At 39.1% G+C, this 12,568-nt stretch overlaps 1 protein-coding gene across 4 annotated transcripts in view; it reads left to right on the top strand.

Annotated features, from left to right (window-relative positions):
* Positions 1-12,193, top strand: part of KHDRBS2 (KH RNA binding domain containing, signal transduction associated 2) — a 722,049-nt gene extending 709,856 nt beyond the window's left edge. For all 4 annotated transcript variants that reach the window (XR_006341943.1, XR_006341940.1, XM_043906994.1 and 1 more), the window contains one exon: positions 11,981-12,193. The gene's annotated coding sequence lies outside the window, so the exon portion shown is untranslated. The remainder of the gene's footprint in view (positions 1-11,980) is intronic.
* The last annotated feature ends 375 nt before the right edge of the window (positions 12,194-12,568 follow it).

The raw sequence follows: 12,568 nt of genomic DNA, 5'->3' as shown, positions 1-12,568 counted from the left end.
AAACTGAAACTCAAGACTTCCAAGTTACTATTTGGACTCTTGATAACTGTTCTGGCTGCAAAACAATCTCAGGAACTATGATTTTGAAATTATCTTGCACCTGACTCATGGCCTACATCTACTGACCATTGTACTGTGGCAAATTTTTGGCCCCCTCTTGCTGCTACATGGTTGCATCATCGCAGACAAGCCTGATTGTAATCAGTAAAAAAAAAATAAAAAATAAACATAATTCTTCATAAATAGTGACTGAACATGAACATATCTTAAACAGTTTAATTCACATTAGGTTGCACAGAATAGCAGAAAATAAAATGAATTGTGTTTTAATAACATTTTCAAGGGTGGCTTATCACATTTAAGGTCTTACATGTCATCTTGGGTACAGTAGTAATTTTAATCAGACAAGGGCGTGCTAGAGCCACAGCTCTATGACCTCCAAATGTGTGCTCCTCTCCTCACTTTGGTGGCTGGATGTAGATCCAGATGGGACTTTTATACCAGAGAAATTGGCAAACTGGATTCCTAATCCCTTTGGGCTGTTACAACAAAATAACACAGGCTAGGTGGCTTATCCAAAACTGAAATTTATTTCTCACAGTTCTGGAGGCTGATATCTCAGATCAGGTGCCTGTGTGGTCAAGTGTAAGTCTTCTTCCAGATTGCAAACTTCTCTTTGTATCCTCATATGGTGGAAGGAGATAAGGAGCTCGATGGGATCTCTAATCCCATTCAAGAGGATCTAATTACCTCCCACAGGCCCCTTCTTCTAACACCATTAAATTGAGCATTCAAATTCCAATACATGAACTTGGGGGCATGGTGAACACGAGCATTCAGACCATGCATGAGTGCTGAGTCACTTCAATCATGTCCAACTCTTTGCAACGCTATAGACTGTAACCCTCCAGTCCACTCTGTTCATGGGATTTTTCTGGGCAAGAATACTGGAGTTGATTGCCATTTCCTTCTCCAGGGGACCTTCCCAACCCAGAAATCAAACCTGCATCTCCTGCATCTCCTGCCTTGAAAGCAGATTCTTTACCCACTGAGCCACCTTAGCATTCAACAAATCAGGGCTTTCTGTTTTGCAGAGAGCCACTGAAATGGTTTGACAGCACACCCCTGAATTACATACACATTTTAGGAGAAGAGTCCTAATACGAATGTATGGTTTTTTAATTAAAAATATTGCTTGTTGAGTAAATATTTAAAGACACTATTTTTAAAAAAAAGACACTATTTTAAAGAGAAGGTATTTCATTAGACTGCCAAAACTCACATCGTTATCAGCCATAATTTAACCTCCTTTTCTCTTAGTTTTTCTATCCTGAAAGTGAAAACATTATAAAAACTACTTCATAGAATTATTCTGATGACTAAATGAGTTAATATATGTGGTGTTCTTTTAAAAGTGCCTGGTACAAAGAAGGTGCTCAGTAAGTATTTTCTACTAGTATTAACAAGAAATAAGACTGTATGATTATTTACAGACCTGGTGTAAAAGGCTGCCTCAATTGTGTTATTTTCTTTGTTGAGCTTTTGTATCTTTTAGAAGCCCTTACCCAACTTCCACAAGTTTTGTGATGATCAGTTAAATGAAAACACATCAAATCACTTTGAAATGCATAAAGCACTATGTGATGAAAGATTGAATAATTATGTAAAAGGCATCATGTTGAATTTTATTTATATTGCATCTTTGAAATGAGCATCAGATTTTCCTTTAGGGGCTACTATTGCTTCTAGAGCAACAAACACAAATGGTGCCCAAACCTTCTACTGAATAGTTTTAGGCAATGGCATTTATCAAAATACTACAGGTCACTAAAAGCACAGAGACTCAAATCATACTTCACATCTCAGGCTCAGGCCAGCATTATAATTTGGTAAGTAAGCCTTTGATTAGTCAAGGATCTTCTAATTTGTAGAATACACTAACACAACAAAGAGAAAATCTTACATGTAGGCTATTTTGCAATATAGGATGTTAAAATGCAGTTTTCTTTTTTTAGTACAAGTCAGCATTTTTAGGTGTATATTCAAAGACTTTTTACAAACGTCCAGAATCATGAAACCACTACTACAAACAAGATATAGAATAATTTAATCTCTTCTACAGGTTTACCAATGCCCTTTTGCATTTAGTCCCTTCTTCCCACCCCAGTTCCTGACATCTACTAATCCAATTTCTGTTTCTGGAGTTTTACCATTTCAAAAATGTCATATGAATGGAATCAGATAGGGTTATCAGACCTTTGGTCTTGTCCCAAACATCCAGGACCAAATGTCCTGCAAGGAAGTGGCCAAATCCTAGTAAGACTTTGGAACAACTGGAACCTTCGTTGCTAGAGGGAATGTGAATGGTATAGCTACTTTGGAAAATTGTTTTGCAGTTTCTTATCAGACATGACTTAGCAACTAAACAGCTACGTAAAATTATAAACATGCACTATTTCAATCTCTTCTCCTGCAGCTAGTTTAAGCAAATGGCTCCACCTAGTGGAAATAAATGGTTATTAAGTTTAAATTTACATTTGATTTAGAATTGCAGCATATCAATTTTTTTTTCATTTATTTTTATTAGTTGGAGGCTAATTACTTTACAATATTGTAGTGGTTTTTGCCATACATTGACATGAATCAGCCATGGATTTACATGTGTTCCCCATCCCGATTCCCCCTCCCGCCTCCCTCCCCATCCGATCCTTCTGGGTCTTCCCAGTGCACCAGCCCTGAGCACTTGTCTCATGCATCCAGCTTGGGCTGGTGATCTGTTTCACCCTTGATAGTATACTTGTTTCAATGCTATTCTCTCAGAATATCCCACCCTCGCCTGCAATTTTTTTAGAGAAAAAAAAATCAGTTGTTTTTTCTGATGAGTGTTTCTAGCCAAAGTAAAACTAATTTGGGGGTGTGCATCAAGATGTTCCCATTTTATTGCTGAATAAGAGAGGGAATATGTTTTAAATGTATTATCTTACACTCAGAACTTCTAAGAACCTAGTCTTTGCAGGCTTCCTTTTTTTCAGCCACATAGTCCTATTATCTCTCTAAATTGAGTCTCAGGTGATTTTGTGCTTGGATCCCCTGCGTTAGTGATGGAGAGCAAGATCTGACCCCTGAGGCTTCCTGTTCTGGAAGCCTGGCTCTGCTGATACGGGCTGAGGGTTGGGGTACAAGACTGGGGGTTAGGGAGAAGAGAAGAACCAAGCTGTTTCTTCCGATAGCCAGCCTGCCTCCTGCACCTTCTTAGGCAGGAGCTATGTCTCTTCCATGCTTCACTTCCCACCACTGTGGCCTGCCTGATTGCAGATCTCATCAGGTAATCCAAGACTCCTATTTTATAGCAGCAACTCCTGATCCTTATGACCCTCCTGCCCAAGGTTGGTTATGACTTGCCCCTGTTGCTAATTTCTGTGTTGCCTCATTTTTCTCTGGTTGGCTTCATCTATCCATTTCATCATCTGTTTTATGCTTTAATCAGTTCCCTGTGTAAGAAGCCAACATTTAAGTATTACAGGTGAATACAGTTTTCCTTGACTGGAACCTGATTGGCCCAAGATCTAACACAGGCCTAGTTAACTGAATTCTCAGGCACACGACACGGTTGAAAGCACAGTTCCTCTGTACCCATCACAAAGGTCTCATAGGCCTTTCTGTAGCACGAACTTCTGCAATCACTCTTTCCTTTGCAGCACTTTTCTTTAGTTAAATGACAGCTCTACCTTGAGACTGCTCTGCACCATGTCTCTGAGATGGAGTCAGAGAAAAAGTAATTTTCTTTATTTCTGCTAACATCAGAGTCACAAGAACCTCAGCCATTACTCTTGTTAGCCCAGCCTGCCTCCTTCTTCAGGTCACATCCCTCAAATTCACTTATAGGTAGTGGTTTTCTCAGATATTATTACCCTTTCTAGAGAATCACAAAGGATGATAGAGCCTACAGATTATTTTCATGTATCTGAAGATGAATATTTTCATGTATCTGACTAGAATATGCATCTGTGAACTGTTACCACTCTAAAAATTATATCTCTTCTTTCTTTTCAAGAAAGTAAGTTTGGGCCACTTAAGAACTCCATATCTTAAATTGATATTAGGGAGTTTAAATTAGCTCTATAATTATGCTCTTACTCCAGAAGCATCAAGCTAGGGTTATATGTTCATGCATTTATTAAACTTATTTTGGACTCTGAACATTGAAACATGCATTCATGTTGAGTATCTAAAAATATCATTTTGTGAATATTTTTTGCATTTTCCCCTACACTCCATCCTAATGCATTGCAGGTGTTGCTCCCCCTAAATGAAATGATCTTCTTTTCCCTTCTATTTTCTTTTGATGTGTTATGAATTCTCAATCAAATAACCATCTTTCCAGGAGTATGCTCTGAATTTTTCTACACACTTGACCCCTGTTCATGCCCCCAAATAATTTGTGTGATTTATATTTATGTTTCTGTCTCAAGTTAGATTTCAAAGTTCTCTAACAAAAAGACTATGTTTCATATTTGTAGATGCTCTGTTACTTTCTTGGTACTTCAGTTTAGTTTAGTTGTGTCTGACTCTTTGCAACCCCATGGACTGCAGCAAGCCAGGCATCCCTGTCCATCCCCAACTCCCAGAGTTTGCCCAAACTCATATCCATTGAGTTGGTGATATAACCCAACCATCTCATCCTCTGTCATCCCCTTCTCCTCCCCCCTTCAATCGTTCCCAGCATCAGGGTCTTTTCCAATGAGTCAGTTCTTCGCATCAGGTGGCCAAAGTATTGGTTTCAGCTTCAATATCAGTCCTTTCAATGAACACTCAGGACTGATCTTCTTTAGGATAGACTGGTTGGATCTCCTTGCAGTCCAAGAGACTCGCAAGAGTCTTCTCCAACACCACAGTTCAAAAGCATCAATTCTTTGGCTCTCAGCTTTCTTCACAGTCCAACTCTCACATTCATGCATGACTACTGGAAAAACCATAGCCTTCACTAGATGGACCTTTGTTGGCAAACTAATGTTTCTACTTTTTAATATGCTGTCTAGGTTTGTCATAACTTTCCTTCCAAGGAGCAAGGGTCTTTTAATTTCATGGCTGCAGTCACCATCTACAGTGACTTTGGAGCCCTCCCCCCTCCACCAAAAAATGAAGTCTGCTACTGTTTCCACTGTTTCCCCATCTATTTGCCATGAAGTGATGGGACCAGATGCCATGATCTTCAGTTCAGTTCAGTCGCTCAGTCGTGTCCGACTCTTTGTGACCGCATGAATTGCAGCATGCCAGGCCTCCCTGTTCATCACCAACTCCCAGAGTTTACTCAAACCCATGTCCATCGAGTCGGTGATGCCATCCAGTCATCTCATCCTCTGTTGTCCCCTTCTCCTCTTGCCCCCAGTCCCTCCCAGCATCAGAGTCTTTTCCAATGAGTCAACTCTTCACATAAGGTGGCCAAAGTATTGGAGTTTCAGCTTCAGCATTAGTCCTTCCAATGAACTCCCAGGACTGATCTCCTTTATTCTGAATGTTGAGTTTAAGCCAATTTTTTCACTCTCCTCTTTCACTTTCATCAAGAAGCTTTTTAGTTCTTCTTTGCTTTTTGCCATAAGGGTGTTGTCATCTGCGTATCTGAGGGTATTGATATTTCTCCCTACAATCTTGATTCCAGTTTGTGCTTCATCTAACTCAGCATTTCTCATGATGTACTCTGCATAGAAGTTAAATAAGCACGGAGACAATATACAACCTTGGTGTACTCCTTTTCCTATTTGGAACCAGTCTGTTCCATGTCCAGTTCTAATTGTTGCTTCCTAACCTACATACAGATTTCTCAAGAGGCAGGTCAGGTGATCTGATATTCCCATCTCTTTCAGAATTTTCCACAGTTTATTGTGATCCACACAGTCAAATGTTTTGGCATAATCAATAAAGCAGAAATAGATGTTTTTTCTGGAACTCTCTTGCTTTTTTGATGATCCAGTGAATGTTGGCAATTTGATCTCTGGTTCCTCTGCCTTTTCTAAATCCAACTTGAACATCTGGAATTTCCTGGTTCATGTACTGTTGAAGCCGGGCTTGGAGAATTTTGAGTATTACTTTACTAGCGTGTGAGATGCATGCAATTGTGTGCTAGTTTGAGCATTCTTTGGTATTGCCTTTCTTTGGGATTGGGATGAAAACTGACCTTTTCCAGTCCTGTGGCCACTGCTGAGTTTTCCAAATTTGCTGGCATATTGAGTGCAGCAGTTTCACAACATCATCTTTCAGGATTTGAAATAGCTCAACTGGAGTGCTATCACCTCCACTAGCTTTGTTCATAGTGATGCTTCCTAAGGCCCACTTGACTTCACATTCCAGGATGTCTTGCTCTAGGTGAGTGATCACATCATCGTGATTATCTGGGTCGTGAAGATCTTTTTTGTACAGTTCTTCTGTGTATTCTTGCCACCTCTTCTTAATATCTTCTGCTTCTGTTAGGTCCATACCATTTCTGTCCTTGATCAAGCCCATCTTTCCATGAAATGTTCCCTTGATATCTCTAATATTCTTGAAGAGATCTTTAGTCTTTCCCATTCTGTTGTTTTCCTCTATTTCTTTGCATTGATCGCTGAGGAAGGCTTTCTTATCTCTCCTTGTGATTCTTTGGAACTCTGCATTCAAATGGGAATATCTTTCCTTTTCTCCTTTGCTTTTCACTTCTCTTCCTTTCACAGCTATTTGTAAGACCTCCTCAGACAGCCATTTTGCTTTTTTGCATTTCTCTTTCTTGGGGATGGTCTTGATCCCTGTCTCCTGTACAATGTCATGAGCCTCTGCCCATAGTTCATCAGGCACTCTGTCTATCAGTTCTTGGTACTTAGGATTTATTAAAAATATTTTTGACTCTTTCTGAGAAACACCCTCAGAGGTTCCAAGGCTTCTCTTGCTGAACAAAGAATAAATATTTGGATCTTGAAGTGAAAGGTTTGTTTTGTTTTTTTATATTGGAAATATATTTTTAGAAAATGTGTATCAAACAGGATTATTTCACAAAATGCATAGTGTTTGTGCCCCACATTTTGAAATATTGGGCTGGCTAAAAAAATTTGTTTGGGTTTTTTCTGTAACATCTTGTGGAAAACTCCAAATGAACTCTTTGGTCAAACCAATACTTATATTTTCATGGAACAGCTTTGATAAATGCGGGAATAAAGTTCAAATTTTGCAAGAAGAGAATGCTAAGAATATATCTTAGTCACTCAGTTGTGTCTTACTCTTTGTGACTCCATGGACTGTAGCCCACCAGGCTCCTCTGTTCATGGAATTCTCCAGGCAAGAATACCAGAGTGGGTTGTCATTTCCTTCCCCAGCTAAGAATATTATGGTTACGTATATCTACATATTTTGTTGTTGTTCAGTTACCAAGTCATGTCCAACTCTTTGCGAAGACTCCATGATCTACAGCACACCAGTCTTTTCTGTCCTTAACTATCTCCTGGAGTTTGCTAAAACTCATGTCCATTGAGTTGGTGATGCCATACAACCATCTCATCCTCTCCCCCTGCCCTCAATCATTTCCAAGGTAGTCTACATATAAATTAAGGTAAAAATTCATATAACCAAGAGTATGCCATTACAAATCACTTGCCTAAAATTTTTCATATTGATCTGAACACTTACTTTTAGACTTTAAACAATTTTTCAAAATTGCTCATGTAACAGTCTTATTTGCTAGATAAACTAACATCATTCCATTAACTTTTCTAACTAAAAAGATAAAATATGATATATGTACACTCTAATTCAAGAAAAAGTTTGTTGCAGTAGAGCCCTAGTACAAAGTCTGGAATATCTGAAGTACTCAATTACTCAATAAGTAATTTCTTCTTCCGTTTATTTATATTAATCATGACAGAAAAAATTTAGTCGGCTTAATTCTCACACTAGGACTATACTTAGTGCCACATAACACATTTTTCTTCTAAAGATCATTTGGTATTAAAATAACATCTACTAAGACTGATGCTGAAGCTGAAGCTCCAATACCTAGTTCACCTGATGGGAAAAACTAACTCATTGGAAAAGACCCTGATGCTGGGAAAGATTGAAAGCGGGAGGAGAAGGGGATGACAAGGTAAGTTACCAGCTTACCTCCCTACCTCCAATCCCCTTTGCTTAATTAGCCTACTGACAGAGACACTTAAAATAATTTACATCATATTTCTCTCAGGATGAGATGGTTGGATGGCATTACTGACTTGATGGACATAAGTTTGAGCAAGCTCCAGGAGTTGATGATGGACAGGGAAGCCTGGCATGCTGCAGGCCGTGGGGTCGCAAAGAGTCGGATATGACTGAGCAACTGAACTGAACTGAGGACTTTCCTGGTGACCCAGTGGCTAAGATGCTGAAATCCCAATTCCGGAGGTCTGAGTTTGATACCTAGTTGAGGAGCTATATCCCACCTGTTACAACTAAGACTTTTCATTCTGCAACTAAAGATCCTGTGTGGTACAGCAAAGACTGAAGATCCCATATGCCACAACTAAGACCTGGTGCAGCCAAGTAAATATTTTTTTAAAAAATATCTGTCAATTATGAGGTATATTAAGATTTATTTTAACTGACAAATTTCTATTGGACATATTCACATTATTCAGTGCCAGGTTTTAAGAAATATAATCATTCTTATTTTCTTTTGGAATCCTTTCATAGCACTAAAACAAATAAACACAGCCACAGCACTATTAAAGGAATAAATGGACATGTAAGTTAACACTAGTTATCTTCACTGGGAAAACATCTTTTGTCTTCTTTTCTGTTTACATCTATTTCCATGTTTCTTTCAAATTCTGTACTTTCATCTCAAGAGAGTTTCATAGACTTTGAACCAGTTAGCAGTTGGTCATTCTTGTTGATGACTTCATAGCTTTCTTCTCTCCTCTAGTTTTAATCATATGCCCGTTCATGAGGAAAAAGCATTTTAGACAATTTCAGAATCCAGATTTACATTCTGACATTACCACCATCCTAAATTTAGACCATGTCCTCACACTTAAGTTGCTGACAAAACAAGTTAACAGCTTACCTTCCTACCTCCAATCCCCATTGCTTAATTACCCTACTGACAGAAGCGCTTAAAAATAATTTCTATCATATTTTCCTCAGTGATCAATGCAAAGAAATAGAGGAAAACAAAAGAATAGGAAAGACTAGAGTTCTCTTCAAGAAAATTAGAGATACCAAGGGAATATTTCATGCAAAGATGGGCACAATAAAGGACATGGACCTAACAGAAGCAGAATATATTAAGAAAAGGTGGCAAGAATACACAGAAGAACTATACAAAAAAGGTCTTAATGACCCAGATAACCACGATGGTATGATCACTCACTTAGAGCCAGATATCCTGGAATGTGAAGTCAAGTGAGCCTTAGGAAGCATCACTAAGAACAAAGCTAGTGGAAGTGACGGAATTCCAGTTGAATTATTTCAAATCCTAAAAGATGATGCTGTGAAACTGCTGAACACAATATGCCAGCAAATTTGGAAAACTCGACAGTGTCCAAAGGACTGGAAAAAGGTCAGTTTTCATTCCAATCCCAAAGGAAGAGAATTCCACAGTATGCTCAAACTACTCACAATTGCACTCATCTCACACGCTAGTAAAGTAATGCTCAAAATTCTCCAATCCAAGATCAACAGTACATGAACCATGAACTTCCAGATGTTCAAGCTGGATTTAGAAAAGGCAGAGGAACCAGAGATCAAATTTCCAGCATCGGTTGGGTCATGGAAAAAGCAGCAGAGTTCAAGAAAAACACCTATGTCTGCTTTATTGACTACTCCAAAGCAAAGTGTTTGACCGTGTGGATCACAGCAAACTGAGGAAAATACTTAAAGAGAAGTTGAATACCAGACCACCTGACCTGCCTCCTGAGAAATCTGTATGCAGGTCAAAAAGAAACAGTTAGAACTGGACATGGAACAACAGACTGCTTCCAAATTGGGAAAGGAGTACGTCAAGGCTGTATATTGTCACCCTGCTTATTTAACTTATATACAGAGTATATCATATGAAGTGCCAGGCTGGATGAAGCACAAGCTAGAATCAAGATTGCTGGGAGAAACATCAATAACCTCAGATACACAGTTGTCACTACCCTTATGGCAGAAAGCAAAGGAAAGCTAAAGAGCCTCTTGATGAAAGAGCCTCTTGATGAAAGAGGAGAATGAAAATGTTGACTTAAAACTCAACATTCAAGAAACTGAGATCATGATCAGGTCCCATCACTTCATGGCAAATAGATGGAGACACAATGGAAACAGTGGCAGACTTTATATCTTGGGGCACCAAAATCACTGCAGATGATGGCTGCAGCCATGAAATTAAAAGAAGCTTGCTCCTTGGAAGAAATATATGACCAATTTAGACAGCATATTATAAAGCAGGGACATTACTTTGCTGAAAAAGGTCCATCTAGTCAAAGCTATTGTTTTCCAGTAGTCATTTGTGGATGTGAGAGTTGGACTATAAAGAAATCTGAGCGCCAAGGAACTGATGCTTTTGAACTGTGTTGTTGGAGAGGTCACTTGAGAGTCCTTCGGACTGCAAGGAGATCAAACCAGTCAATCCTAAAGGAAATCAACCCTGAATATTCATTGGAAGGACTGATACTCAAGCTGAAACTCTAATACTTTGACCACCTGATGCGAAGAACTGACTCATTGGAAAAGACTCTGATGCTTGGAAATATTGAAGGCAGGGGGAGAAGGGGATGAGAGAGGATGAGATCGTTGGATGGCATCACCAACTTGATGGGCATGAGTTTGAGTAAACTCTGGGAGTTGGTGATTGACAGGGCAGCCTGGCATGCTGCAGTCCACAGGGTCACAGAGTTAGACATGACTGAGTAACTGACCTGACTGAACTGATCATATTTTCACTCCCAGCTTAAAAATTTAAATGATCTCTCATTTCTATTAAATTAAACCCTCCAGTTTGACTTTCAAGGCTTAATACTAGCTCATCTTTAAATAGCATTGATATAACTACTTGTTACAACTCAGTGGAAGAAATTCCAAGTGCATTTATCTGATAATTAAACTTGGCTCACCCTCCCCCTTTTAAAAAATATTTTTGATCCTTCCCCTTTGTCCCTGATGTGGGTTAGGTACACCTCCCCTTCCAGACGTCTCCAGCAAATTCATCAGAGAAAGGATACTTTGTTGTCCCAATTTCCTTATCAGTTCATATCCCCCCTTAGAATATGTCTCGTTTGGGCAGAAACATCTTCAATTCATCTTTATAGCTCAAATGTCTACTAAAGTGTTGCCATGTCAGAAATGATGAAAAATGACTGTTGAATAAATGACATTTACAGTATCAGATATTGTGTTTCTGGTGCCAAAAATGTACTGATGTCTCTCTTCTAGGTAAAATGCTGCCTTTCTCTCCTTCTCTTTATATTTCTTCCCACTTCTAGTGTAACTTCACGTGCTCATCAGAAAAAGGAAGAGATGTGACTTGGAGCTCTCAACATGAACCAAAATGATTTGTTTCTAAAGCAATACTGTTTCTCCTTAAAGAGTCTCAAAGGCCAATGGATCAAATGAGACAAACAGGCAGTATATGCAGAATCCTGATGTAAGATTTTATCACTTAGTTCAACCCTAGAAACATGCACCAAACCCCAAGATGTCATTCTTTGGGACAGTTTTACTCTCTGTGTATAGAGCTTCAGCTATTTCCTCTTGGTGATATAATAAAATTTCTTTTCCTGCTCCCCACACTTACCACTGTCTCCTGGCCAATTTGTTCTCAAAACCAATGCCTGAGGACATCCTAAAATAGAAAATGCACTCAATTAGAATCTATTCTACATTTCCTCATTTTAGAATTTACTGTGACCCACAGGCATATGCAGCACTTACCATAATTCAACACATTGTTTCATGTGACAAATTTCCCCAAAAGCCTTTCTGAAACACATACCTTGTTTGGTTCCAGGTAATTTCCTCAAAAGGCAATCATTTTCACCATGGAAAAGATTGGACCCTCCATTAGTTGGACTTGGGGACCTTCACCAGAAAGCAGTCATTCACGTATTTTGGTTCTTCCTTTTACTGTTTTTGAACTGTGTTGTTGGAGAAGACTCTTGAGAGTCTCTTGGATTGCAAGGAGATCCAACCAGTCAATCCTAAAGGAAATCAGCCCTGAACATTCATTGAAAGGACTGATGCTGAAGCTGAAACTCCAATACTTTGGCCACCTGATGTAAAGAACTGACTCATTGGAAAAGACCCTGATGCTGGGAAAATTGAAGGCAGGAGGAGAAGGGGTGACAGAGGATGAGGTGGTTGGATGGCATCACCGACTTGATGGACATGAGTTTGAGTAAGCTCCAGGAGATGGTGATGGACAGGGAAGTCTGGCGTGCTGCAGTCCATGGGGTCACAAAGAGTCAGACATGAATGAGTGACTGATGACTGAACTAAACTTTACTGCTTAAATTAACTTTGGTTTAAGGATGATCTATATTTACCATACAGTATATACTGTAGAATTTGAAAATAAATGTGTTTAAAATATGCACAA

Source organism: Cervus elaphus, chromosome 7, assembly GCF_910594005.1.
Source record: "Cervus elaphus chromosome 7, mCerEla1.1, whole genome shotgun sequence".
Lineage (NCBI taxonomy): Eukaryota > Metazoa > Chordata > Mammalia > Artiodactyla > Cervidae > Cervus > Cervus elaphus.
This window is presented reverse-complemented; position numbering and strand designations above follow the sequence as displayed.